This window comes from Choloepus didactylus, chromosome 4, assembly GCF_015220235.1.
Source record: "Choloepus didactylus isolate mChoDid1 chromosome 4, mChoDid1.pri, whole genome shotgun sequence".
NCBI classification, from domain to species: domain Eukaryota; kingdom Metazoa; phylum Chordata; class Mammalia; order Pilosa; family Megalonychidae; genus Choloepus; species Choloepus didactylus.
This window is the reverse complement of record NC_051310.1, coordinates 171,835,797-171,861,556: the sequence shown is the minus strand read 5'-3', so window position 1 is coordinate 171,861,556 and position 25,760 is coordinate 171,835,797. Positions and strand designations below refer to the sequence as shown.

At 37.0% G+C, this 25,760-nt stretch overlaps 1 protein-coding gene and 1 long non-coding RNA gene across 6 annotated transcripts in view; both read left to right on the top strand.

Moving 5' to 3' along the window:
* The window catches only part of LOC119532427 (classical arabinogalactan protein 7-like), a 58,657-nt gene that overhangs the window by 14,231 nt on the left and 18,666 nt on the right, over positions 1-25,760 (top strand). The gene's annotated exons all lie outside the window — the stretch shown is intronic.
* On the top strand, positions 2,571-24,019 carry LOC119532429. 5 transcript variants are annotated; one of them, XR_005216536.1, is made up of 5 exons: positions 2,571-2,745; positions 8,740-8,915; positions 9,083-9,173; positions 9,314-22,654; positions 23,475-24,019. It is a non-coding gene; the product is annotated as an uncharacterized LOC119532429 (long non-coding RNA). The 5 variants fall into 5 exon arrangements; XR_005216537.1 differs by lacking the exon at positions 2,571-2,745 and adding an exon at positions 6,183-7,435; XR_005216539.1 differs by lacking the exon at positions 2,571-2,745 and having other exon boundaries at positions 6,183-8,915; positions 9,314-22,961.

The following is a 25,760-nucleotide window of genomic DNA, read 5'->3' as shown; positions in this document are numbered from 1 at the left end:
GCCTTTACGATTCTAAAGGGAAGCTGTCTTCTGAAGTGGTGAGGGAGCACAAGATCACAAATTTCTGTTGGGAGGTGTGGGATAGGGTGGGATGGGAACTGGCTAGTGTGGCCTCATATACCAGAAAAGAATTAGAAAAAACAAAAACAAAATCAGGGGCTATTATTAATGACAATGCCACAAAAAGCTTCTCTGTGGAAGTTGATCTGATGACCAAGGGGGAATCTGTTCCACAGGACCAATGTCTATGATGCTCAACTTCAGAGTTGAGATGGCCTGTGTCATATGTTGGCCCAACAGCTACTGTAGCCTCTCTTCACTGATTTGGGGGCCTGGCTCAAGGTTATCCACATGTTAAGGGAAGACAATGCAGATAAATTGTTTTCAATTTTGAATGTGAAACCTTTCATCAATGAGTATGAGGTTATTGCTTCAAGTGGAAAATGTGTGTTTATGTACCAAGTTTGGTTTCAGGGTGAACAAGCCACCTAGAATTTTGCACCTAGGCATTATTTACTCAGTGAGATGGGGAAGGCTGGAGAGAGACAATTGGAACCTCAAATAACCGGCAGTCTCAAATCTAAATTCCATTTGTTTAAAGCTGAAAGTTCTTTTTACAAACACTCACTTGGCATGGAGATGCTGATACTATTTCTTCTTTATATCCAAATATAAACTCTTTACCAAGTCTGGAACAATGCAACCCACTGTTTACCCAAGAATTCTCCTCTTCATTAACATGTAGATAGGAGTTGGTATTTCACCACCAACCTCATGCCAAAGTCAACTCACTCTACCGAGAGGGTGCTTAAAAAATTGTACTTAGAGAAAATGGTCTATAGAAACCAAACAGAGGTTGGTAACAAATACTGTTATCAATGTGCACCCAGGTGAAACATTATACAGAAGAACTAGGAGATATCACCCAAAGACTTAAAGATTTTGTGATTAAAAAAATAGGGTAGTTTATTTTCATTCATTTATTCAATCAGTAAACATTCACTGAGTGCTTACATCAGGCAAAGTGCTAGGTGTGGAGAAAAATATATGTCTGTGACCTCAAAGACAATGGGTATGGGGAGGCAGGAATGTAAATAGACAATTACAGTTCAATGCGATGAGTGCAGTAGTGTAAGGTTTGTGCAAGATGCAGTGGGATCTCAGGGGAAGAAGTTGCTATGTCTGGCAGGGGAAGAAAAGGGGATAGTTGAGCTCACTCTTGAATGAGAAACAGGAGCAGGGTTTTATTAGTCATTCTAGGTGGAGGAAACAGCATGGGCAAAGGCCCAGAGGTGATGAGAAAGCATATCATATCGAGATAATGATACCTAGTTTGATTGCAGGAGCATAAAGGGTGAGGAGAGTGCTGGGAGTAAAACTGGAGTGGTGGTGTGGCTAAACATTTTGAAGTCCTTTGAATGCCAGACCAAGACAGGTAGATTTTATCTTGTATGAGATGGAAAGTCATTGAATATTTTTGAACATAATCCAGGTGTGCATTTTAGAAACACCAAGGAGTCAGCAGAGTGGAGAATGGATTGGAAGTGAGGGCAAACTAGAGACAGAAACTATGTGGAGATTGTTTTTACCTGCTTTCATGGTGTATGTGTGTTAAAGAGAACCACCTTTCATTAAATAGATACCAATCCTCAAAGCCTAGCAAGAGTGAAGGCACAAAGATATTTTCCAAAGATGCATCTTTTTAAGGAAAATGTTCATACTGGGTGAGGAAGGTTGATTAATTTTGTGTGCTCTGCATTCACCTTCCAGGGTTGAGGGCTTATTGCTCATTGTTTTACTTAATTGTCTGATAACATCCACCTGCGCTGTCATTTCAGTTACTGTGTTAAAAGACTGAGAAGTGCTACCAGGAGTCCAGACACTTGCCTCTAGTTTAGTTTTATGACTTAGTCTTTGTAAAATCTTGGAGAAGTCACTTTACCTATTTGGGTCTCAGTTTCCTCAGTTGTAAAGTGAAAGGCGCAGGGTAAATTATTGGTAATGCCACTTTATATCATTCTATAATTTGTAACTTTGCATTTATTCTCTCCTAATACTTATTTCTTACCTCATTTTAATGACATTCCACAATTGTAAAAGGAACAGAAATCTTTGGAAGATAACCCTTACATGTGTCATTTAAGGATAAAATTCTGTTTTTATTGCTCTGTGCTTAGTACACTTAGCCTCCCTTCTAGATCAGTTAGTAAAATGTTGGTCACATTTTTTTCCTTATATTAATCTTAAGAGGACTATTTAATCACTGTCAAGGTCTATTATACTAAATTAATGATTTAGCTCTAATTTTTAGGTTTTAGATTTTCCTGTCCAAAACGATTCTGTTTTTGAGATCAAATAATTGTGTGTTCCCAGAAAGGTAATTCAGGGGTAAAATTGTGGCCCTTAAAATTATAGAAAGTATGCAGCTTCTAATGGTACCCTCCTGATTTTAAGTTCCACATTTCCTTGGAGAATTCCTGTTATTTAATGGTCTGTTTTTCTTTTTCTTTTTCTTTTTTTTTTTTCCTTAAGGACCTGTTTACATTAGTAATATATCTTTGAGAGCTCTGGGAGTTCATAGGGTTTGTGCCTACAAAACATCACAGCACTGTTACTGTGCTTCAGAGACATGCAGGGGTCCCAGGGCAAATCAAAATGTTTTTAAATATATGACATGTGTGAAGCTGATGAAAATTCATGACTTCTCTCTGTCAGGGCTGCTTGAGCTTAAATCACCAGAGAAAGGTGAGTGCAAAGAATTTTATTTAATATTTTTATTTCTGGAATTCTTCCTATCTCTTGCTTGTGATACCATGTTTTAGCTCCATGGTGTGCAATTCTATTTAGCAGTCTGATTACAAAAATAAAAAATTAGCAGCATGGTCAAAATTTCTTTTCAGAATTTCCTGCTTAAACCATCTCTCAGATGTATAACTTTTAAAGAGGAATTGAAATGTGGTTTAAGAATGTAACCACATACTATAGAACATGCAAAATACATGTGAAAGACCACATGAGTGCTGTTAATTTAACTGATTATACTTTATGCTTTAAAAATATTTTCAAATTTAACTTTTACAATAGAAAAGAAGATACTGCAGGAAAATTTTAAAAGAGAAAAAAAAAAAGCCAAAATGCTGTGGATTTTGAGGTCAGCTGTTTTTAAGTAAAAATCCATTCAAAGCAAAATAAAAGGCATTGTGTAGTGTGTGCCGGCTAAAACTGAGAACACAAGAGCATTGCAGTTAATTAGAACTAATCAACAGGATGCTTTGCAACATTTCTCACATCAGCACACCATCTGATCTTCATAATACAAATTTCCCACAGTCTTGATGCAAAAAGAACTGGAAATAAATATTTCAGTCATTAAAATATCTGATGTATTTTTATTGCCCTTTCCAATAGTTGTTATTATGAAAATAAGATTTTGAAAATCCCCAAATGTTCTATTTGTGTTCTAGGGAGATAATCTTAATTACATTTTTTGTTTTAATTTTACGTGTTTGAACATGAAATTTTAAAAAATAAAACTTAGAGCGTATATCTTAGTTATATGATTTATATATGGTTATGGTACTTGTGAAAGATAACTGGGCTTTTCCTGGACTGTTGAGCCATTATATTATGAATGATTAACTAATATATTACAAATAATGAAGAACTTACATCATAGCTATTTTCATGTTTACAGAATGCTTAACTAAGTTAACTACATTAACTTCTATATCATATATATTTTTAAAGAATATGCACTACTTAACACTATTCTATTTCTACAAGTCCTTCAGTGTCTGATTCTACCCAGAAAAGTTTTGCTTTATATTTGTCAATTCTGCATCAGGAATTGTACTAGGGCAAAATATTGCTTTTGTCATATTCTCATGAGGTTCATAATCTGTCCATTATAAACAGCATTTCTTTTTCTGCAGACTATTCTGTTTTTTTTGGACAGATTCTTTGTTACCTTGTGTTTTCACATTAAGGTAGAGCTTAGTCTGGGCCACTGAGGTATTTCAAAAGAGCTTCATAAGATGGTTTGTTAAAACTATATCTAACTTGAATCAGAAATATACGTCTTGACCGTGATTTGTAAGTTTTTCCACCTCATAAGAGCTGATTTGTGAATTTCTAGTAGGTATGCTTTTGAAAGTTAAAAATAGCTGTGAAACTGGTGCTATTATAAATAAGTGAACTGTCTTCAAATGAGGCGGTGATCCATTCTCCTATATTTATAAACTACAACTGGCTGACAGGAGTAATTTTCTTATCAGACTCTGTCGTCATCTTGAGCCAAAAGAAAACATGCTTTAGCAGAAAACAAATACAATCTGGTTTGGGTTGTCTGTTTTTTTTATTTTTTTTTTTTTAAATTTTGGTCTGTATGTTTACTCCTCTGATATCACACGGATGTTTTTTTTCTCCCCATCCCCTAAAAACAAGGCTTATGGCTAATTATTTTCCTTCTTGAGCATTCATTGTATGTTTCTGAAGAAAGGAAATAATAATTGTTTCAAGGAACTACCTTTGCTTTAGCACTAAACTTTTTTCTTTGTCCTCTTTTTTTGCACAGATTTGACCTACTTCATTGCAGGAGTATCTCTCTTAGCTAGGTTCTCTTTCGATAATTTACTCTTTCTACTGCTTCACAGGGACAAACGGCTTTGATGACAAATACTTTAGAACACTCATCTTATAAAAAAAGGACCAGATTAGGATGGAATTTTTTTTTTCCCTTACTAAAGAGCCTGTTAAAGGCATAGAAATATTTGAGTTTACGTTTTAAAAATCTGATGTATTTTCCTGTCAGGATTGGAGCACTAGCTGCAAATATTCACTGCCCCGGTGAAAAGAAGTTCCAGTAAATAACAGACTGGAATTGGCTCTGTTACCTCTAATTTGATTTATAGGAAATGAAATAGTAATGGTCTAAAAATGCTTGTTACAATAACTCTGCTTATTTCTAAAATCATTATTTCTTAAAGCAATCTATTTAGGTAGAAAAGTCATTTGATAAAAATAATTGGTTTGGGAAAAAAAGGACTCACATTCTTTTGCCAGATAATGATTCAGTGGCAACTCTAACTTCAGAGTTATTCTATTGGATGCAATTCTTATTCGTCCTAAGAGTCTTAAGAAAAAACGCCACAATCTTAATTTTTAAAAATTACTTTATTTTTTAAAGAAGCAAACAAATATACGAGAATGGAATAAAACCTCTATCAGAATTTACTTGCTGTTATTCAATTCCTCAAAAATTTTCTTAGGGGGCAGGAATGTCATATGTTTGGTTCCGGGACAAAGGCACCTTTTTAAATGAAGAGCTTAAAGAAAATGTATAAAGAAGTTTGTTTAATAGAAAGTAGGCTAACCAAGCTTTTGGTTGTAAAAATTAACTAGGTTACAAAATTAGAAAATGATTAAAATTTAACGAACTTTAGAACTAATGTAAGGCTAGTCTTTAATGAAGAGCATCTTTTAAAAATAAAAGCAATTACAAACAATTCCTGGAATTCACTTTGGATAACATGACCAGGAAGCACATTGTTTTACTATTTTTCTGTGGTAGAGCTCATGGAAGCACTTGGGAATTAAGAAAAATTATGTAACTTCAGAATATTTCCAGGTAGTGATTTTTTGAAGTTAAAAACAAAACAAAACCTTAGAGTCATGCAACATTAATTAACTCATTTAGCAATTCTGGTTTATTATTATTATTATTATTATTATTATTTTGCTTGATAAATGGCCAAAGCTATACAGGTCAGGAATTAAAACAATTCAGATTCTTAGCAATGTTAGAAAGTCTTCATTTAATAGTTTAGGAATGAATTTAAAATCTCTTGCATGTGATTCATTAATATTCATTTTTATATCTTGAGACTTATATGCATTTAAATTTTACAGATCATTAGATGCTTTTAGATGGCTGTCATATCAAGGTAAAAAAGATCTATTGTAAGCTGGTTGAGTTCATTTAAGAGTGTTTACATGTAATACTGTTTTTTTAATACAGACAAAGTTGCTAAATCCAATACAAGATCTTTGCTTTTTTGCTAAAGTTGCAAACATTTTGTTAAAAATGTTTTATTTAGTAATAAAAACAATTTCATAGATATTAATAAATCTCCACTTTTTTGACTACTTTCTATCCTATACAATTTTAAATTTCTATAAAAATATAAATATACTCCTATAGCATTCATTTCAAAAGGAACGAATAAATATATTTAGAATTCAAATTCTCTCTAAAGAAAGAGAGTTTAAAATCCTTAACAGGATTGTGAACTATTTATTTGGCATCAATTTGTCTGTCTCATACATTAAGTAATTTGACAGAACTAACTAGTGAAAACTAACCAAAACCAGAAATCAAACTGAGCATATAGTCAAGAAGGAAAAGGGAAGAGTTTGAGGAAATGATATTTTCCCATCAGTGGATAGGCATGCATACATTAAAGGCATAAAAGGCAGCAGGGGGAGAAACAAAAGCTGTATGCTGAGGATCCTGCAAGTCTGAATTAACTAAATGGGGAAAAAAATGAAATCATTCTGCTTAAACTTCTTCACTAATAAAAGGAGAATCGCTTTTGTTAAATATGCTTGGTGTGATTATCAAGCAAAATTTTTTTCTCCCAGACATCTATGAATAAAACATGCATTTGAGCATTAGGTAAACAAACAATAAATGGATGAGTTCAATTGCAACATAATAACATTTTATTTAGAAAACATATATAATCATATTTGTATCGGCAATCCAAATTTAATGACTTCTTTCAGTAAAATCAATGTGCCTCACAAATAACGTCTGATGCATAAGGATTGCTTATTCTTTACCTGTATTTTCTATTTTCTCCAATAAACAGATTTTTAAGGTCTCTCCTGAAATATACATAAAGCAGATGAAGTACAATTTCTCAGAAAAAAAAATTTTTGAATCACCTTTACTTTTAGGTTACAAATGTAAAAATACATTTTAAACTACATTTCTGGGACTGGGGGGAGAAAACATTCTCAGGCTAGTATAACTTGGGCTGATTTGAATAAGGCTCTGTGTGTAGCTGAACCACAGTCTTTGGCTTATTAGCCATTTCATTAGCATGGCATCTTCTTCTGCAAAATATGAATGAGAAGAAACCATTTACAATAAGGAAAGCAAACAACAGAATGAATCTCCTCTGTTGGTGTTTTATAAGACTGTTAAACAGAAAACGGAGGGAAGAACTCTCTTTAGACGATATCACTTAATTAAGTAAAGCATCCTAATCAGAGTCCCCTCCAATTGTAATGACTGTAGGGAGTCAAGTACATTTCTGTCTATATTAGAGTATCTAACTGCAATGATTTATTGATATTTATTTTAGAAGTACAACACAAAAGCAATAAAACAGAGGAATCAAGGAGAGAGGGAACATGCCGTTGCTTACTGCAGGTACCATCAGAGCACAACAAAATTCCTGATTTTCTTGTGGAAGGTTTTGCTTTCTAAAATCAGAGTACACCTTCAGATGGGAATGTTCCTTCCTCACACTTGAGTTTTCCGAATAGTCTCTTTGACGTTTCTTTGTCCATTGGATGAATCATTGATTCACTTTCTTCTCTGCCAGAATCATTGCAAATGAGTGGATGAGCACCTGCTGTTTTCTGCAGTGACATTACTGGATTGCATTCTACACTGATTTTAGTCTTAAAAAATACAGCTTCTCTGTATGGGAGAGAGATTTGAGGAAGGAGGGTAAATATACTGTATAGGCAGACAGACATTGGCTGCCCTCCAAGCTGCACACAGCATAAACTTGTTTATCTGCCACATTTCACAAATCTCAAAAACATGAGAATAATCAGGCGAGCAACTGGATAAGTGATTCACACTGGGGAACCTAACCAATGTTCTGATGAGAGGATACCATGATGTTAAGACATTGGGGCAAATAGGCTTGTATTTGTAGAAACTGTGCATAATGAGGTTGATTAGTGGTTCAAAGGAGAAAACATTCTACACCAAAATGAATTTGAAGAGGTAGCCCAACCCTGTGGATTTTGGCTGGGTCTACAGTTACCTGGAGAATTGAGTAAAGAAATATTCTTTCACCTATACTATTTCAATTATTGGGGCCAATGTGCATTTTGACTTCCCCTTAGTTGTTATGATAATTTATTTTTGTATACCCAGATCTAAATATTGGGGATTAGTGCCTTAAAACCTCAAATTACACCCACACATATATTCAAAATTAAATTATCAAACAGGCTTACAACTCTTCATTCTGTAGAAGCAAAATTTTCTTAAAAGGTTACATTCATTTTTCTAACTGTGGAAGATAAATTGTTTGGTAGTAAGTGAATTAAGTGGACAAGGCTATAACAATTGCTAAATGACTGCTCTTTTTCTTTTAATTTCTGTTGTTTCTTCCTCATTTGCTGTTTTTTAATCCGTTTCTTTCTTATTCTAATACTTATTTTGTTTTAGCATTTAGTTGTAAAGTGGGAGCTCTTAGAGGTTTTGGGACTTATCTCAAAAGTACGCTCTGTTTCTGAAGGTCTCTTATGGTTGTTTATGGATTTCAGGCTTGGATTACTTCCATAAACTAAACCTGGTTATAATCACAGCAAGATAGATTATCTATTTGCATGACACATATGTCTGTTAGTTTCTAGTATAGACCTACCATCCTACAATCAAAAAAAAAATGTAGGTTTCTCTACATTTGTAAACATAAAATACTGTATTTGCAGAGAGCAGAGCGAGGATACCACGGGACATTGAAATCAATGTTGTACACACCGGGACTCTTCTCCCCTGTGTTGCAGAGAGAATGGCAAATTGCTCCAAGTTTTTTACACTGGAAAACTTTGTTAGATTAGTAACCAAGGACTAATCTTCATCTTAGCAACAGGAAATCTTCAAAAAGGTAGGTGACCTGGAAATTAATGTTCCAAATAAAATTTTGCTACAGTTGAGCTTCTTGATTAAGGCCTTACCTCTGGCGGACGTAAGGTTGAGTCTGTTGCCAATTGTATCTACCAAATGCTTTCCCCTGGCCTTGACGATTTCTCATCTTCTCGCTTCTTGTCTCAGGTGTGCTTTCTTCAGGATCAGGCACAGAAACTGACTGACTGATTCCAATGATCAAGGTTTCAAAACCTAATGTCAGAATCTACCAACTCGTGTAAGTCTGCCCTGAGCAGTCTCTGTCATAGCAGCAGGATACTTGCACAATATAGGATCATCTTTTCTTCTCTTCTCCTTTACTTTGTAAATTGTGATATACTTTTTTTTTTTTTTTTTTTTTTTTTAATGATTTTAAAGTCCATTGCATGGGAAACCTTGCAGGTATTACAATACAAGAACTTAAAAGCATTCCTTAGAAGATGTGTCCAGGTAAGTGACAAGTCAATGTTTGTGGGTGGTTTAAGAGTGCTGCTAAAATTATTGACAACCTCATCAATGGCCTGAAGTCCCAACACATTGAATTTGGCAATCACTGGACATTTTACCAAGTTTCCTATATGACTTGGGTTTTGAGTATATGCCCATGATGCAGAAGTCAGTTCTGTAAACCTCAATTAAGGTCAACCATAGCTCTTTATTGAGTCTTAAAAAACCTTTTGGAGAATATTTTAAGTGATGGCTATTCTGAGTCAAAAATGATCACTAAATTCCATATAATCCATATACCACAGGAACCTAAGAAATAAGAGACTCAGTGAAAGTGGAGTTTTAAATTATAAAAACAATATAAAAAAGACATAAAGTAAAAAAAAAAAAAATTATTTTACACCAGCTTCCTGAAACCCATTCCCCGGTGGTAACCGTTAGTAATAGTTTCTTGTATATTTTTGTAGACATTTTTCACTCACATGCAAGCATTTCTTATTTTAAATCACAAATAAGATCATATAATATATGTGCTACTCTGTAACTTGCTTTTTTTCACTTAATGTATTTTGGCTAATGTTCCATGCCCTCACAAAGGGACCTACCTCATTCTTCTAACAGTGCACAGGATATTATATATGTTGTTGTATGTATAACTATCCCTGTATTGATAGATATTAGGTTATTTTTTTGTTTTTTTATATATATTTTTTGCTTTTCCAAAGAATACATTGGGGAATGTATGCATATTCTTTTGTTCTTTTATAAACGTATTTGTAGAATTAATTCCTTGAAGTGGAATTGCTAGATAAAAACACATTTAAAAATTTGAATTACATTGCCATATTACTGATATGACCAAAGAGATTAGATTGTATCAGTTTGCCTTTCACTGACAGTTTTTGAGAGGGAGGGATTTTTGATAAGATCTGGTATGGGTTCTGTTTGTGATGTGACCGCCTGCCATTCCAGCTCTGCAAATGTGGCTAAACATAGTTCAGCAGCAGCTGGAATAGTTAGTGATGGCCTAGTGGAAAGAGGGAATAAGCCTATGTGCTAGGATAGCAGCAATGGCTGGGGATGGGGTGGGGAATGGCACTCTGAGTTTTCACCAAGTCTCCTTGCTAGCTGCTTTCTGCAAGTGGAGGTGGGGGTGGGTGGGCTGCAGAGCAAAGCCAGTGTCCCTTCATATAGGCTGTCATGAGAATGGAGATGAAGTTGAATTAGAACCGTGTTCCACATACACACACAAATACACAGGCACACACACTCACATAATCTCTCTCTCTCTCTCTTTCTGCTCATGTTCTAATACAGGGGTGCATTTACCTTTACTTGGGCTGAGCTTCCGAAGAAGTGCTGTTCTCAGCCACTTGTGGCTGATCTTCACCAAGCAGCATTCTCTGGGCTTCCTCTCCATTTTACCATTCAGCCTCTCTGTGTGTGATTAACCCAGAAAATTTATCTGACATTGACTCAGTTCCTGGATTTGAAGAGATAACCTAATCCCTGAAACTTCTACTCTTTAATATTTTTATGAGCCCCATTTTCTTCTTTAAAAACTTGGAGTGCCTCTTAAGCTACACCCTAGATCTCAGCATTTTAAGTTGAGGGGTTGCTTTAATGTTCTCAAGGTTATAGTTACACTAGTAAGTTTAGCTTGTTTTCAGTGCTTAAATGCTAGGTACTATTCTAGGGGCTGCAGATGCAAAGATGGATGAAACAGTCCATGCTTTCCAGAAGCTCATAAAATAGTGAGGAGACAATCAGACAGCACTAACTAAAATACAGGCCACTCTTAGATAAGTGATGAATAGAGGTATTTAACCAAATTCTGTCAAGTCCTGCTTCTGGAAATTTATCCTACAGATGTATCTGTGCATGTAAAAAAGGACAAATGCACAAAATTTTCACTGTAACATTGTAATGATAAGAGTTAGGAAACAGCCTGATATCCATCTGTAAAGGCACTCTATAGCATTTAATAAACTCTCTATGTACTGATATGGAATAATGTCCAGGATATATATTTATATGAAAAAGCAAGGTACAGAACAGGTATAGAGTATTTCTTTTGAATAAGGAATGTAGGAAAGTAAAAATAAGAATATGTGTTAACACTTGCTTGAATGTGCATAAACACATTGGAAAACCTCATAAGAAACCAAAGGAAGTGCAAATCTCTGGAGGCCAATGGGGTTAGTAGGGTGGATAGGGAAAGGGGGTGAAGCACAGCTTCTCAGTGTATACCATTTTATGTCATTTTGGTTTTTTTGTCTGTTCAAAAACATAAAATTAAAAAATTAAATTATAAAATAAATTTCCCCCTACCCAAGTTCTGGAAGCAGAAGATGCATTTTGAGGTGTTTGGAGGTACTTGGCGACATTCATTTGGTATAAAGAACATTACATGGACTGGGCAAGGAGACTCTGAATAAGAGATAGAAACCTTCTTAGAAACCACTGGATTTTTCTTACCACATTCTTAGACCCATTATCTCATGGAAATGATTTTAGACCAGAGCTAGGAGGAGGAATATTGTTCTCAACAAAGTTCTCAGAGATGGACTTTCTTATAACAGGACATATGTAAGACATTGGAACAATTTTAGGAGTTGACTTCATTCTCTAACTTACTATGGACAAGCCTGTTTTGAGTGGCCACTTCAGGTTTCTTATGATAACTTGGTTGGAGAGGCTTGATTTGCCCATACTTTTGATTGTCCCACTTAGCCATGAAGCTGAGCAATGTGAAAAATTTCTCCTTTAAGCTTTAAACAAAGATCTTATGCTGAGAAACAAATAAGAAAAAGTAGCTGCCATGCCACAAAAATACTACTTTTCTTTGACAAAGCTCTGTAAATTTCCCAGATTAAGGTCATTTGGGGCAAGGTAGTGGAATTGAGCCAGATTTTGTGAATTATCCGGTTACTTCCATGAACTAAAATTAAGAGGTTATGAGAGAAGGTGGCAGAGAATAAAGAAATTATGAGAAAAACTCTTGGTGATGATTTCATGATTATAAAAGGCAGTGTTAGAATATTGCTGAAGAGTGATATAATCATCATGCATGTTCCACAAGGAGGATAAAAGGCTGGTCATGGATAAGAGAGTATTTTACTTCCCTGAACATGTCTACACCAAATCTCCTCACTCAGCTTTGCCCCTTTTCACTTCATTTCAGCCATTTTTTTTTTTTTTGCCATATGACCACACCCAGGCAAAAAGCTCTGTTTGCCCGGGAAGCTAGTGGCAGGTGGCCGGAAGCACGGAGGGGGCTGAGCACCAGTGTGGTCGACTCACGCCTTCCACTCACCAGTTTCTTTCATGGCTTATTTTTATCCCCTGTCAGTCCTGTGGAAAAGAGTCTGAAAAATCCTGGTGGTTTAGCAACAAGACTCCCAGACATGATAAACTGACCATATATAACTTATCTATCCCAAACCTAGTGTCAGTTTCTTTTTTGAAGGACTAGGGAGTCATTATTTTATTTTTATGTGATTACCACACAAATGTGAACCCATTAAGCAAGGTACTGCCAGCAATCAGGGCCACTTATTACATAACATCAGTAAGAGGGACTCAGGTGAGAAACAACTCTGATTATAGGTATTTAGCTCAAATGTGCATCAGTTATAACTCCTTAGATGTATTTCTTTTAGCAGCTAATTGAAATACTTTATCAGTGAAAGTCTTGACACAACAGTTATACAAACATACATATAAGAACATGGGGAAATTAAATAAGACTTACAATATACACCTTAAAAAATGATGGCTTAATTTGTACTCCCTTTGTAATTTTAACTAAATATTGTGGTGAGTAGTTCTCACTCTAAATCCCAAGTATATGGGCATTTATTACACACAATTGAAAATACTTCAGGAGGCTTGTGATTAACGCTGTGGTATTCAGGCACAGTTTATTAAGACTCTCAATCAAAGACAAAAGGCCCAAGCAGATGATGAAACACGAGAAAAGATGTATATATACAACCAAAGATTTAATTCAGACTTGCTCCTATCAGCTCAGTTCTAGCTCTTGGCTTGTCAGGGATGGCCTCGAGCAAGCCTTCTCTGTACCTGGCCCAGGGGTGCCCTCCAGATTAGCCCCTAGGGTAAGATTGTAAGATAAAATACAGGATTCCTAGTTACATTTAATTTCAGATCAACAGTACATAATTTTTTAGTATAAATATGTCCCAGATATTGCATAGGGCATACTTGCATTTTTTTAAAAAAAGTGTTTGTTGTTTATCAGAAATTCAAATGTAACTGGGTGTCCTATATTTTTATTTTTCCCTAAATCTGGCAACCCTACCCCAGGGGTGTTGAAGAACACCCACACAACCCCCTTCTCTGCCCTCCATGGCTGAACTTGGGACTCTGAATCATGCAGACAGACATGCGCCCTATCTCTTCTGTGCTTACTCTTTGAGGCAGGGTGTTTCATAGGTTGGAAATCCTCAAATCTGGAATTGCAGTCCAGCCCCCTAGTCTGGATCCTGTGTACTAGTCTGCCACAACTGCTTAGACTTGCTTCCTCCTAACATAGCATTTGGTTCATGCTGCATATTTCGGAGTTTTTTTTTTTTTTTTTTTTAAACATTAGTGGTTGGAGAGAGAAAATAGCTGCACTGCCACTACGGCAAAACTCTCTCTCCTCCCCTCTCCCTGCTCACTACCTGAACTTAAATTCCAGTTGTAACTTTCCAAAGATGTCCTTAAGGTTTGGTGCTTTGATTTTAATGGGTGGACAGATGTGGAATGACATAAGAGGCTCCTTTCAGCCTGTTTGTACCCCTGGATTGTTCTCTTGGGAGTGTGGTAAAGGTAGCTACTGAAAGGTTTAGTTCAAGATTTTCTAAGTCAAGCCAAATGTCACTGCTACTAAAATGCACCAAGAAATGGAACAGCAATGTGGTAGAATAAAGAATAAAAAAAAAGTAGAGTTGGAAGATTTGGGGTTGAGTACTGACTCTGTACCTGAATTAGTTGTGAGATTTTACGCAACTCATTTAGCGTCCATGAGCCTCAGTTTCCTCCTCAATAAAATGTAGATAGCAATAGCTCCCTCATAGAACTACAAAGAGAAATAATGTGTGTGGAAATGATTTGTAAATTTCAAATACTAGCCAGATGTTTGTGGTGGTGATGATGATGATGATGGAGATGATGGTCAAGAGATAAAGAAACATTAGAGGACATCAGCTATGAAAGAAATATTTAAATTCAAACTCTAAAATTTTTCCTATCTACTCATTCCACAAGAACTATCTAGATAAGAGTATTGTTCCTGCATGGGTTGGGAAAAAAAACACACACCAAAAATGAAGCTAACTCCATATGTGTTTAGGACACAGCTTACTAAAAGATCTCATGCCTACAAGGGGGATGTTTGGAATAGAAATTTTTATTTATTTTGGATCATATTGAAAAACAGACATCAGAGAGGAGCACTGAGCAACATATCGTTTAAAGTTCTTTAGTTTTTTTAAAATTTTTGGGTCAACACTCATTCAACGCCTAGCCTATTTATTTTTTAAAACATTAGCAAGGCCTCTCAGGCACATTATTATTATTATCATCATCATCATCATCATCATCATAGCATCTTGTAGTTTACGGTGCATAATGAAGGCTCTCTTGAGTGTGCAGTGTATCTATCTCTGCAGTGATAAAGCAGAGGGAGCAAGGGAAGAGGTGGGACCGGTGTCCTCTGGTTTGCTTTCAGCCCTCCCATCCTATGTTCAGAGATGAGATGGAGGAAGCTCACCAGCCAGCTCTGGGGAAGGCTGCGGGGAGGACAGAGTCATCAGAGTGTCAGGCGCCGACTCTGATTGAAGAGTATTTATCCTTGTTTTATGTGTATTATAGAAAACTGGAGCATATAGGTAAGCAAAAAAGAGAATATAACAATCATCACTAACTACCCTCCATCCGTTTCAATGCTCACGAGGCGTTGGGCTGTATTGCTCCGTATCCCTGCATGTGCTGAGCGATGAGTTCTGTGTAGGAGGAAGAGTTCAAACTCACTTTGTCTGCATCCCCCCCCCCAAAGAGGCCTTTTATGGTCTTCTGCACTGAGGCATTACTCAAAAAAAAAATGCACATCAACCAAAGCTTTAAAGTGGCTGTTGGATTAAATTCCACTAATATAATTCCTGTAATGATAGGACAAGGACAGAAATTAAACCTCTGGATTTAAAAATTGTACATCACATATTTTCTTCATCTCCTTGCACACAATGCCCTAAAGTTCTGTGGAAAGCACCAGACTTTTCCAGAGAAATGCAGAACATAAGTTAGTGCTAAAAGTCTTTGCCATCAAGGGTTCCCCAAATCATGAGCTTCATCCCTTACAGGATCTCAAATTGCTTTTCTTTCACTTCTGTTTCCCACGCTTGGTCTTGAATGCAAGTGAGGTGGCATCCCAGCTTAGCTGAAAAGAGCTCACCTTTAGAATTCAGAATCATCTGACCTTGTCTGAGGGGCTGAGAGGGGGAGTACATGGGGATCATGTGGGACAAGCCTGGCCCAGTTATCAGGCTTTGGTTGTTGGAGCAGAGTAGCTATTCCAAGTACCTCAGGGTCGGTTGCATTTGCCCCAGGCCTAGTTGTCCATGGACTCACTTCTGGGTCCTGGGAAAGAGAAAGGACTGTGAATGAAAACCAGAAGACCCATCTTCACCGAAGCCTCTGTGAGATTTCAGAGAGCCAACCAGTATTGCTCTGGTAATAGCGGATGCTGAGAGCAGACGGAACAGCATTCTCCTCCACTGTGCCACAGACCTCTGAGCAGCACTGGCCCATTTGCTGTCTGGGCTCCCAGTTTCAGTGGCGGCACTCAGCATAACATGTCACGGTGGTACCCAGTAAGAGGGAGATGGCCTGGAGCTCAAGCAGTTTCCTCAAGAGAGACACAGGAATGGAGGAGCCCAAAGTGCAACTGGGCCTAGCAGGAGACAGCAGCATTCTGGTTTACAGTAGGTATGGGTGAACCTGCAGGATACAGTGATACCCAACAGAGAAAAAAGCATAAAAATGGCATCTTTCACAGGAATTATAACCTAGCACATGTGAGACACACCCCAAGACTTTTACGTGTGTGAGGAGGAGAGCAAACTCTAGAGAGTGCTCCATTTCAGACTTCTCACCTCTCTTCCTCTTCCCTAACGCCAATCGTAAAAGTTGTTACTAAAGGAATAAAGTGATGTTTCTTCTCAGGCATTTGGTCAAGCCACGCCCAAGCCACAAAGCCTTCCTCTGGTTTTCTTTATATTTGGATTGGATTCAGGCATCTGGAATTTATGAGTTAATAATAATATTTATCTTGTAAGGTTGTTAGGAAGATCTAGGGATTTAATGCTTGTTAAGGACATAAAACAGTGCTGGACACGTAGTAAGCCCTCCCAAGTACTAGCTCTAATATGATTGCTGTGGAAATCTACCTCCCAAATGGGCTGCCCTTTCTACGACATCGACTTAGATTTAAATTGTGACTCACCATTTACTGCTATATGTCCTTGGGCAAAATACTTTGCCTCTTGGTAATTTGAATTAATCCCCCAAAATACAGAGTGCACTGTGTGCCAGGCATTGTGATAAACAGCTCAAACATGGTTCCTGACTGCAAAGCACCCACTCTCTGGGGATGGGGACAGGCAACCAAATAAGCAACTATAACACAGAGCTGTAAGGACAGTAGAAGCTCATGTATCCAACCTGAGTTGGACTAGTGGTTGATAGACTTCAGTAAAAATGGAGAATCATTAAAAAAATGATTATGTGCCTTGAAGGTTCATTTCAGCTTAAAACATAAATATACATTAACTTGCCAATTTTTGATGTAGGGACAAGGGCTTTTCTTTAGGTATATGTCCAACAACTGCAGTCCCAGGTCATCTTTCTGACATAAACCACATGCATAATACATTTTTTAAATTTCCAGTTTTAATTTCTTTAAATGGGAGCAAGAACTTAGATACTCGAAATCAATCTGAGGGTGGAATCTGTTAGATTTTTAACAATTTTTTTTCCCATTTATAGTTGTCACATCTATACCTAATGTGACAGCAGTTTTTAGCAGCTCACATTCATGTCTTTCTGCAGTAATTTTCATAGAAAGAACTACTTCCTTTCTATACTCAGATTTTTGAATTTATGTACTATTTAATTGAATGGCAGTTATAGTAACAAGTGAGACTGACATAAAATAAGATTGTAACAAACATTTGTCTCTTGGTGGCATACAATTCAATTCAACTAGTGGGAGCAGAAGTAAATGGGTGCACTAGAGAGCAGCTTACCAGCTTTGAGCATTGGTGAGCCCAGGGCTTTGTCAGTATGTTTTACAAAGGAAATGATGTGTATCAAGTGAGTTGGTTAAGTGGAGATCGGTTTTGAGAGCATTTACAATACAATGAATGTCCATAGGAAGGATATTTAACCCAGACTTGGGGATCAGAGAAGCATTTCCAGCGGAAGTGGTTATAAGCTGAGACCTAAGAGTTTGGAAGGACCTAAGCAGAAGAAAAGTCAGGAAATAGTCTTTCAGGCATTGGAAACAGCTAGAGAGAGAAGCGTGCGCCTACAATGGAGGAACTAAAAGTATTGCAGTAGTGTGGTGTGTAGAAGGGGAAGTGTTGAAGATGAAGCTTAAAGGAATCTTGTAAGCCACTTTAGAAGTTATAACTTTATTTCAGGGACAATATAAGGTCATGGAGATTTTTTAAGTAGAGACTGACAGAATCAGACTTGCAACTAGAAAGATCACTCTGACTGAATTATGGGGATAGTTTAGAGATGATGGTGGGACGGTGGAGGGATGGGGATTAAGAAAGTCTGGACCAAGTGAGTGATGGTGGTGATCTGAACTAGTGGAGGGCCGTGGGGATGGAGCCGTGTGACTGTCTCCTTTGAGAGGCAGTTAAGGGGTAGAATGAACAGTGACCACAGTGAGAAGAGATCTGGTAATGGTGCCATTTACTAAAATACAGAACATTGCAGAAGATTAGGTTTGGGGGAAAGATGAATTCAATTTGGAATATATTGAAACTGAGGCTTAAAGAAGTTGTGGGATATCCATTAGGTGAAAAGGTGTCCCTAACTATTTCTTAGATGTTAAATGTGGCCAAAACTCATGTAAGGAATGAAAAGTATTCAATTAATTGTATCAACCAGGAGGCCAGTGGTGACCTGGTGAAAGCAGTCTTAGAAAGATAGTGGGCTCAGATGCCAGATGGTAGTGGATTAAGAAACATGTAGGAATGAGGAAGTGACTATATGTAGTTAACCAGTTTGAGAATTGGGGCTTTGAAGGAGAGGACAGAGGTAGTACAGCAGCTGGAAGGGGAGTAGGGGATGAAGAACATGCTTAAATGTCACTGAGGTGAAGTTTGTAGGAAGGAACATGTTGCAAATGCAAGCAAGAGGGGGAATGAGGGGAAACCCATACTTGTTAAGGAATGCTGTTGCGAGGAGGTAAATATGCAAACCCATATAAAGCACCAAGCACAAAGCCTGCATATGCTTTCTTAGTTCCTTTCATTCTCTATGTGCTGTCTATTCCTTATTTTGTCTCATTTTGTCCTTCTCTACAACCTGATGTGGTTACTTGGGCCTGTACTTTCTTGGCTGCATGTCTTTTAGAAAGCTCTCTAGGTAATTCTAAATGGGCAACAAGGTTTAGGAACTAGTGGAGAATAGGCCTAATATCTCGCCTATCCCCTTTCCATATCTGTCCACTGTGCTTACACTCAACCCTTGTTTGTCAGATTCCTTCTCTCATCTTCACTGTCATGTTCAGCTGCTCCGCAGAGGGGATGGGCTCCTAACCATGTCCAAGTCATCTCGCGGACTCACTCAGACTTCACTCAAAGTTTCTGAGCCTTCCATTTCTTTCACTAAGCTAAGAAGGGAGGCTTCTGTTCATTGAGGAAAGAGGCCCTCTCCTCCCTGTGGCCTTATCCCAATGCTTAGCTTTCATCTTTAAAAAAAAAAAATTAAAAGGATTAAATACTCAGCTTATTGCTGTACAAAGTAGGTGTTCGAAAAATGTTAGTTTCCCTGTACATCATTCCTTTGGGCACATTCTGTTTCCTCGTTGTTCACATCTCTAAGTCATTTCTCTGCCATCATTTAGAACTCAATTTATTTATTTATTTTTAGCATTTTGGTGTATTTCTTTCCAGTGTTTTCTATACTTTAGAAAAAATATGGTTGAAAACATGCTGTATATACTTTTTACGCTGCTATTTTCATGTAACCATTTTCTTGTGCTGTTAAAATGATTAAATATGACTTTCGATGACCACTTGATATCCCATCTTACAAATATTTCACACTTCACTTGGCCATTCTCCCACAGTTAGGCATCTAGGTGCTATGTCTTGATACACAAATCTTTGTTCACATTGCTGATTATTTCCCTACACTAGACTCCTAGAAGTAGATTCATATAGTAAATCCTTTAAGAGGAATAAGAAAGCTAGTCCGATATTAAGCATTGGAAATGGTACTGATGCTTTCTCACCAGCAGAGTACTCACTTTTCAAATCCCATTGATATTACAAAAAAGAATGGCTTTATTAATCCCATTCATTTTTACAAGTGTCATCATCTTCTTCCTCTTAAATGTATTAATCATCTCAATGTTTACGTGTTATGCACTTTTCAAAGAAAACTACATAGATCTGATGCCTGCACTCTAAAAATTTACAGTCAAGAAAGACGTACCGATGCAGGCAGGTATGCTTATGATTCACCAAATGCAGACAAAAACTATGAAAACTGCCACATGCATGGACCTCCAAATGGGTCTAGGGTAATCATATTTAAAGGGACAGGATCAAGGTATATTTACTACATATAAATATGTAAATGTAAAGAACATGTGCAATCTGCTCATTCCCTGTGACGGTCTCTGTTCTAGCCCATTTCCTCCTCTCTTCCAGTGCATAATAACAAGTGGCTGCTCTCAAAAAGGTACTGTAACCGCCATCTGCTTGGTTAACTTCCTCCCCATCCCATCCCTCTTGACTCACCTTTGCCATGTCATGCCAACAACACCTTCCTGTCCTGCAGTCCTGCATCAGGTCCCAGACCAATCCTGCCCCTAATCAGTGGGGGTGATGGATGGTGCTGGCAGCAAGAGCCTACATGATCTCTTGTAGCTAGTCAGCCTGGAGTTGTGTTTGGAAACCACAGGCCATGCCCGTGGCTGTTAGATGTTCCAGACACCATCTGCTGCCTGTCTGTCATCATCATCTTCAGGTGCTGTGCTCATCTGGCAGAGCCTCCACCTACTGCCCCCTGCTGCAGCTGTCCCATGAGGGTCTGCCTTCTCCTACCCCACAAGATAGCCCATCTAGGGTCCAGGAACAAGCCTGACCTTGTCTGCCTCATTCCCCTTCAAGATAAAAATATCATTAATAACAATGATATTTACTATTAACTCCTTTAATTGTTGGCCCTTTCATTCCTGGCCATGACAAGGGCTATACCATAACTTACTCATGAAGAAACTCATTGGAAACTTTTATCACTGCCCTCGGAACTAACATCTCTTGTCTATCCAAAACAGGCCTGAAGGTGAGGGAAAAGCTGAAAACCTACCTGTCTTATCACTTCTGTGCTGAGTCCAGGAATGTGCTCATCCTGCTTTCTCCAGCAATCCAGTCACAAAGAAGCCAAGGCATTGTCAAAAGAGTGTTCATTAAAATGAAGGCACTGACTTCATTCTTGGGCAGATTCACTTCCCATGGAGTATCCAGTCCTTTTGTTTAGTTTTCTTATTCTTTCCATGTCTAATCTATATCTGTTTTACTGTCTTCCAGTTATTGGGGTATTCAAAGTCAATTAGAAAGAATTTTAAATAGTTTCTTTCTTTCTATGTTAGCTTCATGCTAACATGAACCTATGCTCAGAAAAGAAGACTTTTAGTTTTCTAGGTACCACAATCATCTACACCCACTCTCTTACCACTGACTGAGAATTAATTGTCATCAGATATCCATCCACCAAGGACGAGTTACAAGTTATGCCAGCTGCGTAGTGAATAATACTAATACAGGTCATTACAGATCATTACACTCTTTTACTCTCTCATCTCATCGGATGTAAAACAAAAATTATGGATTGGTACTTTAAATATTTTTTATTGTGAGGCTTCTGTCCTGTCCAAATTAGTTTTAATTTTTTTCAGTTTTATTTTACTATTTCTGTTCTTTGCCCATCTATCCTTTGGGGCATTGGTAGTGTTCATATGTATGATTGAATACATATTTATATGCTTGGAGATAGCTATTTTGTATTGGTAGTGAGTATTTTTCTTTTGTTTTTATCGCTAGCTATTTTTATTGCTTAGAAGTTAGTTTACATAACTATATTTGACCATTTTATTTCATTTGTAATTTCTTCTTTTGATTCAACTGTAAGAAAATTATCACTTTAAAGGGTGAATAAAAACCCTATTCCATCCTTAGGGTACCATTGTCCATCCATCCTTGAGTTCTTACACTGACATTCTCTGGGCCTCAAAGCCCAGGCCCCAAAACCCTTCAATACAATATTTCAACACAGAATGAATTCTTGTTTAATGACTTCAACTGAGCAGTTACCTTCAGAGTCTGTTGCCCCCCTGGTTATTTGGTATTTAGAATAATTTCCCATGTTTTCTGCAGTCCCAGGGGCCTATGGCTTACTCTACCTACACCCCAGTTGGTAACAAGGTTCATTCATTCACTCAGTCATTCCTGAATTCATTCACCTCACTGTCATTTATTTATTCTTTTACTTGTGGCAGACACTCTAGGGTGGCCCCCAATGACCCCTGCTTCTTGGTGTTCACCCTTGAGTGTGGGGTGGGACCTGTGACTTGCTCCTAATCAATAGAATATGGCAAAAGTGATGGGATATCATTCCTGTGATGATGTTACAAAATACAATACTGTCTTGCTAGCAGACTCACTCCAGAGACTCTCCTTGCTGACTCAACAAAGAAAACGGCCATATTGGAGAAGCTCACATGGTAAGGAACTGCAGGTGACTTCCCGCAGACAGCAGGCAAAAAGGCAGGACCCTCAGACCTAGACTGAAAGGAAATGAATTCTGCGAAGGACCTGAGGGAGCTTAGATGTGGATTCCTCCCTGTGGAATCTCCAGATGACAACATGGCCCAGCTGATACCTTGACTGCATCCTTGGGACACCCTAAGCAGAAAACCCCGTTAAACTGTGCCTAGACTCCTGTGGAAACTGAGATAATAAATAGGTATGGTTTTAAGCCATTAAGCATGTGGTAGTTTGTTATGCAGAAATAGAAAACTAGTGCACTATGTAACACTAAATACTATATACAGTATCTCACTCAGAGCTTGAAATAACCTTTATGCCCAATTTGCAGATGAAGAAATGGAGTCTCAGGAACTGAATCCAAATCATTCTGCTTGTAATCACCATATTGTTATGGGATGTTTCATGTTAATGTGTTTCATTATTTCAAGGATTCAAGTTTATCATGGTTCAAAACATACCAACCACTTTTAGAGAAATTCCACCTGACACACCTGGTGCACAAAGTAGGTTTTTATAAATTCAAAATTATAAAGAACATTTCTGTAACTCTTTTATGCTGTTTTTTTTTTTTTTTTTTTTTTTTTTTTTACAAAATATCTCATAGAAATAATATTAAATTCATGAATAGGAAATTTTCTCTTTTGAGTTCAAGTAGTGAAGGATTGTGAACTATATACAGGAGAGAACAAGCATGGCAGGTATGAGCCCCAAAAGCCTGGGAATTAACTTTCTCTTCCAGTGTACACATCTGGAATTGTTCACGTAAACATTAGTTAGAATGTGCTGGAGCTTGGATTCTGTCTTTAACTTTGTCATATGACTAAAACATTTCCTTTTATGTCTTAAGTTTACCAGTTCTGATCAGGTATGAGAAAAATCAGGAAGTGGAGAGATTGAGAAACATTTCTTTCACAACTAAAGTCGTATTTGATTCAGTGTTCTGAGGAGCTGAGGTAGGATTGTGACCTCAGTAACATGCCTTCTAATGAGAGTCCTTTTTATTTTGCATTTATCAGGTGTTAATTATTCATACTGCGTGATTGAGGATTTTGGAGTCAGATTCACCTGCAATATTTGTAATACCAGTGGAGATCTACATCAACGCAGAATTTATACAGCAGCTGGTGCTAGTCAAAGCTAATGATGGAATTTCAGTTTAATAAAAAGACCCCCAACTGAGCATACCATCTTGAAAAAAGTGTACTTATCAAACAGCTTTCAATCAGTTCAAGAGCGACACCTTAATTGGGAAGAGGAAGATTTGCAGAGTAGTTTGTCATCATGCCAATTCCAGATCAATACTACATGTATGCTCTTTGGTAGATGTAGCTTTTACTTTATAATAAGTCAGTCACATCTACAACCTCTACAATTGGATAGGAGATCTTTGTTTCATTTGAAAATGTGTAACGTATGCTCTTTTAATTCATTGTGTGTCTATAATAAACATGAACAAAATTTAGGCTTGCGATTATAAAGGTCAATATTTTTTATTGTTTTATGGATTTATTTTTTGGTAACAGGAAAACAGTGCTTATTAAATTCTTTATATTTTCAAAAATTGTTTTTTTGGTGACTTTTTTTTGAAAATAAAATTATATGAGTAAAATTAAATTAAAGTGATTTACTATAAGAAGAAAATGGTGAGAATGATCTTCTGGATTTATATAAAAATATTTAAGGGAAGACCGTACAAAGTATCCTACTAACAAGAAACAAAAAAAAAAGATGGGGTTTACTCTCTGCAGGAAGGATTTGGAATAATAAAGAACATGATTATCATCAAGTCTGTTTTCTTATCTGTTAAAAGGAGATATTCATTCAAACTGGCTGCTTTCAGACTGTGGACTGCTGGTCTCAGGTGTACATTGGGGGCTCTACAGGGCAGGGCAGGTGGAGGGAGCAGGGGCCAACCTGAAGGTTGAGGTGAAATCTGAGGTGAAATGTTCTGACGTTTCCCCTTCTCACTTCATCCAGGGTAGAGCTTCTCTATCTTTTAAAAAAATTATATCTATTCTATTTATAGATTGAAATTTAGATATAAAAATATTGAACCTCTATATAAGATTTCTTTTGAAAAATAAGAGTTCCACTGCTAAAATAAAGTTTGAAAACCACTGGACTAGGCAAATCTAAGTCCTCTTCCTTTTATGAATCAACTACTGTTAAGACTCCAATACTCAGGAACAAAATAGTACAATACAATACAATACGTAACAATATCTAATCTTGCATGAATACTAGTTCTGCTTAGAGGCAAAGCCATGGGTGAAACGGAATCTTGCACACCCCTTCAGATATATGGGACTATGATTAATAGGTCTAGTTTTTTCAAAGTTACTATGTAGAACAGAACCACGCTCACTTAGGTACTTAATCTATTTGATGATGTTTGGGCCTTAAAAATCAAAGTTTTTTGCATTTAGAGAATCATAGACTATCAGAGCTGATGAGATACTTTGAGATCATTTTCCTCAGTTTATATATTTACTCATTCATTAAATCAATAAATTTTTATTGACTGTTAGTATGTAACAGGTACAATGCTAGACATTGGGGTTTCAGTATATTGTCCCTATCCATATAGAGATTATGATTTAGTGTAGGAGACAGGCAATTAAACAAAGAACCACACAAATAAGTATATAATTGCAAGCTTTATAAGGGCTATTAAACAAAAGGTTTCCCTGAGATCGTATGTTAGAGAATACATGAGATCACTTGGCTGTAGATAGCTAAAGTGACCTGCTTCAAGTCATCGAGCTGTGCACTGCAGCCTGGCACTAGACTCCAGCACGTAAGCTGTTTTACCACCTTGGCTGCAGAAGGTGAGGCCTGTTGTAAGGGCTAAGTGATGGGAATCAGAAATCTATGAGCTCCTTTTCTGGCTTCACCACTGCTTTGAGATGTTGGGCAAAACACAGTCTTGAGAGACATCCAAATATCTGCGCTAAGAATGGAAGCTTCAAACTTAAAACAATAAATTTTTAATTGTGGTACAATATACATAATACAAAACTCATTTTAACCATTTTAAGTGAACAATTCTTTGACATTAAGTACATTGAAAAAACAGTGTAACTTTCACTACTATTTCCAGACTATTTTCATCATCCCAAACCAAAACTCATTTAGCAATAATTCCCCATTTCCCTCTGCCCCAACCCTCATGACCACTATTCTGATTTCTGTCTCTATGTATTTGTTTATTCTATGTATTTCATGTAAGAGAAATCATATGATATTTTTCCTTTTGTGTCTAGCTTATTTCACTGAACATAATGTCTTCAAAGTTTATCCAT